Source organism: Apium graveolens, chromosome 11, assembly GCF_009905375.1.
Source record: "Apium graveolens cultivar Ventura chromosome 11, ASM990537v1, whole genome shotgun sequence".
Lineage (NCBI taxonomy): Eukaryota > Viridiplantae > Streptophyta > Magnoliopsida > Apiales > Apiaceae > Apium > Apium graveolens.
The window spans coordinates 68,022,225-68,027,221 of record NC_133657.1 but is presented as its reverse complement, the minus strand read 5'-3'; the positions used below and the strand labels follow the sequence as shown (position 1 = coordinate 68,027,221).

General features: G+C 35.1%; 1 non-coding gene across 1 annotated transcript; it reads left to right on the top strand.

Moving 5' to 3' along the window:
• The first annotated feature begins 601 nt into the window (after positions 1-601).
• On the top strand, positions 602-708 carry LOC141698856 (small nucleolar RNA R71). Its single transcript, XR_012565355.1, has one exon. It is a non-coding gene; the product is annotated as a small nucleolar RNA R71 (small nucleolar RNA).
• Positions 709-4,997: the final 4,289 nt, after the last annotated feature.

Here is a 4,997-nt window from a genome sequence, read left to right as displayed (position 1 = left end):
AAGTTCCTCAAAATCAGCACTAGTAGGTGCAGCTGCACTTCCCTGTTGAGGATATGATTGCCTTGTAGCATACTGCTGTGGTTGCTGGAATCCAGGTGGGTTAAACTGTTTACTCACTCCTTGCTGATATGGTGGCTGAATAGCATTCTGATTATTCCCCCAGCTGAAATTTGGATGATTTCTGTTATTAGGATGATAGGTCGCTGGCACAGGCTGCTGTTGTCACTGATAATTATTCACATACTGAACAAATTCGTTGACAAGAGAACACTGATCCGTAGCATGAGAACCTGCACAAAGCTCACAAACCATAGCTATTTGATTAACTCCATACGTAGCCAGAGAATCGACCTTCATTGATAGCGCTTGGAGCAGGGCTGCAATAGCGGTGGCTGCATCAACTTCCAGAATACCTGCTACCTTGCCTGATGTCATCCTCTGAGTTGGGTTTTGATGCTCATTTACAGCCATCGTCTCTATAAGATTATACGCCTCAGTATAGCTTTTAGCCCATAAGGCGCCTCCAGCTGCTGCATCGAGCATGGGCCGAGATTGGGCCCCCAAACCATTATAGAAACCAGTGATCACCATCCAATCCGGCATTCCATGATGTGGACATTTTCTCAACATTTCCTTGTAGCGTTCCCAAGCCTCGCACATAGATTCTGTAGGTTGCTGCGCAAACTGAGTAAGAGCACTCCTCATAGCAGCAGTCTTTGCCATTGGATAAAACTTCACCAGAAACTTTTGCGCAAGATCTTGCCACGTAGTGATGGACCCAGCTGGTTCAGAATGTAACCAGTCTTTAGCCTTATCCCTCAGTGAGAATGGGAAAAGCCTCAACTTGATAGCCTCATCAGTCACGCCATTATACTTAAAAGTGCTGCAGATCTCGACAAAATTTCTTATGTGCATGTTGGGGTCTTCAGTTGCCGCTCCTCCAAAAGAAACAGAATTATGCACCATCTGAATAGTGCCCGGCTTGATTTCAAAGGTGTTAGCTTGAATAGCCGGATGAAGGATGCTTGACTGAATGTCATCAATTTTAGGCCGAGAAAAATCCATAAGAGCTGGATCAGCTTGAACAATACGATCTCCCATGTTTACTGGTTCTTTCTGCTCAGTTCCTGAATCTGAATCCTCAAAATTTAACTTCTCCGGAATATCAAGAACTTCGTCTGTCTCCTCAGCTGTATCTAAAGTCCTCTTGCGAGCACGAGAACGAGTTTGCATAAACGCTTGATAAAGTACCTGAAACACAACCGAAAAGAGTAAGTAACTACTACGTCCTAATCACTGAGTCCTAATGACCAATGATGGTAAGTACATAAAATAAACAAATACGCCGAGTCCCCAGCAGCGGCGCCAAAAACTTGTTAGGGCGAAAATACACGCTAATATTCACGCAAGTATACGCGTTCGCAAGTAATATAGAATACTTTCTAGTTCGTTCCCTCAGAGACTCAGACTAAATTATTGTCTAATTAAACTCACTCACCAATGTATGATTACTTCTCAATGTTAAGATAATAACACTTAAAATTGTTGATTAAATATTAACTATAATTAACTACTTAATTAACCACTTAACTAACACTTCAATTTATCAATAATAAAACACTCATGAGATCACAACTTCATTATTACTTCCTTCTATAGCCATTGTTATTACCTTTAGCATGTGACAGTGATGATATTAATCGAATAACACGAAACTGATAAAAGCCAACTTTCATTGTACTAATACCATTCTACCAAACATCCACAATTAAGATAGAAGTTGAATAGTCATCAATTATGTTGAGTTCCTATATGTCTACAGAAATTGACAACACAATGAATTAAGCACAAGTTATTCCTTTTGATTATATAGGGCAAATAAAATTGTTAGAGTTACCCACTAATCATGCTCAACGTACATGAACCTATGCTAGCATGGCAAGTTCTAAATCTCAAGATCCACCGTCACTTCACCAGAGATTAACACCCTATCTTATATGTTCGCGACGCACATAAGACGAATACGCACAACCAATACTAGATATCATGCAATCATCACACACTAAAGTATTAAACAATTAACTAAAGAATTCCATAATAAATCCGTTGCAACCCCATGATCACGATTAGCCCATAATAGTACTTATCGCCATCATGGGTTCATATGAAATCATGACAAACAAACACAAGAAAATAATAACTAAACTAATTATATTAAAACAGAGTACGTCACAAGAGTAAATAAGTCAAAGCAAGAAAACTAGCATCCAACGTTACAATGAAACAAGAATCACAAGAATATATGCTTCCTCTTCGTTGCGGTGTGCTAAATCGGTCTTCTTCCTTATCTCCTTTGCTTCTTGCGTAAAACACAATCTAAAACATAATCTCCTTAATACTCTCTGCGAAAACGTCTCAAATCTACCTATATAATAGTCCCATAAAACTCAGATTACATAGAAGTTGGAAGCCAACCAGAAGTAGAAGTCTAAAATAATTTATCTTTTTCCCCGACCTTGCGCGGCCGCTCAGCATAGCTGCGCGGGCGCGCAGGCCTCCACTGGAAAAAATCCAAGTTTGCTCCGCTTCTTCGCCGTAATCTGCCCATTCCTTTCCTCTCGCAATGGTGAACACATGCCAAGGCTTATTCTTGATGATTCCTCTCCCGAAATACAACTAATACCCTGAAATGCATAAACACTAGAAAAACGCATCAAATACACAAAATACTTGATTTCAAGACACCAATTTAAGCCATTTTAAGATGTTCTAAGTGGTGTAAAATGCCACTTATCAGAGATAGACACTAACCACTGACATATGGCTATTGGATCAGTATCCTCTCCTAACACATGTAAAGGCAATTGGTCCATTAAAGAACCTTGAACAATCGAATCTGACTGTAAAATGGTCGAAACTCTTGTTTCCGTAAACTTTTCCTCTGTACGTGTACCCTACCCTTGTGCATCAAGAATTTTGTATGTTTGAGGTGGTGACACTACGTTGGATACCCTTGCCGACAGGCGAATTTCAATAGATGCACCCTGTTGAGAGGATGAATCTAGTAACTATTTTTGTGCCTTTTCAACCATTACATCTTTTTGAGAAGATGTATGGGGGCTAGCAGTTGTCCCAGTTTTGATATATCTCAACTTTGTAGGAGACAGAGCTGTTGGGTTGACTTCAGAACCTTCCTTATATGGTGCACTAAGGCACTATCTCCCTCACGCTCATTCATACTTCATTTTAGGGGTAAGAGACTGTTGGTTGGTTCTATTTCTTTGTTTGTCTTTACAGTCTGGGATAGAAGTTGTGGGTTTTCAACCTCATGACTATCAAATGAAAGAATGCCATTGGAGGCTGACCTGCATCACAGAGCATATGGCAATATAGAGATAAAATGCATTTAAGATCTATAATGAATGAAATTCATGCATTTAATCTTTTGAGAGAAATGATGTACAATAGTGATTTCACAAAGATTTTAATGAACTAAGCAATCACTATTGTAGAAAGAAGTTTGATTTTCTCCTAAAACTATTCGAGTGCACAAGTCTGTTTTTATGCCTAAAAAGATAAATGATTTGATAAGACACAGACTGATGACCCAGCAGTATTAAGAAGAGAAATAAAGATTTTATCTTTCAATTTGAATTAGTTTTTGTAAAAGCATTGATCACTTAGTGTAAAGTCTAAGCAATTCCCATTCATATTAAAAGCTCCATAATCTATCTTCATAAGATTATAATCAACAAAATTGTTTATTGATAAATATCCTTAATAAGACTGACTATGTTGTTGATTTCAAATTATAGTGAATCTTTCAGATATAGCAACTCATATAAATTCACTAGAACTTAAAATCTCACAATTATCTGCAACAAAATATTAACAATATATCATTGACTGATACTTGTCAAGTACTTTAGATACCAATAATTATGTTGCATCTTATTTTAATATTAAAATGAGATGTCAATGAATTAAATACCAATTATCTATCAAATAGACATTAACATTCAATTTCATATATCATACAATTGTTAACTCCTAACAACTGTAATATCTCAAACAATATTGGTTCGATAAATAAAGCAACATTAACCAACATTGACCTGTTTGTAATCTTAGAAAAATATTCTAAGTTCCATATACTTTGATCCATTGAGTATTGCATCTATTATCAAAGCGTTAAGGAATTTGCAAATAAGTATAAAATTTATTCTAACTTGACAACATATGGTTACTTATAATAAAGCATCAAACATTTTAACCATAGTTGTACTTAAGAAAAAATTCCACACTTTCTATATTAGTATAAGTGACTGAAGATAAACATTGATTACTTAGAGGAGTTCTAAGTAATGTCATAAATACTAATACCTCACAATTAGTTCATAGTTAAAATCTTAACTAAATATCATTAACTGATATAAGTTAAAAATTTACACACAACTAATCATGCTACAATCATATTCTGATTTCAGTGAATTTTTGAGATAAAAGTATTGCTAAATTCACTAAAACCAAAATCTCATAATTAACTTATAACACATAAGTTACAATCAATATACTAGATATCAATTGTTGACAAATTTAGTTATAATCAATCATGATGCTTATTTATTTTAAGTTAGTTTGAATTATGGGGCAAATAAAATCATTGAATTGCTTCAAATTCCATAATCCAAACAACCCAAAATAAATATTAAATAAATAAATACAAAATATCTATGAGGTAGATATTAGCACTTAAATATTTGTATAATTATCCTTGAATAATCACCAATATGATATATGACTTATATATATGGTAATCACTCTCTGGATAATTAGTAATTTTAGAACTACTTTCTAAGCATATGAAATATTGAGAGTTTTATACACATGACTTAGAAAATACTTCAACTTTCAATATCTGTGATTTTAGAAATAAACATTGATTACTTAGAACAAAAATTCTAAATAATATCACTAATACTAAAAGTATCACAATT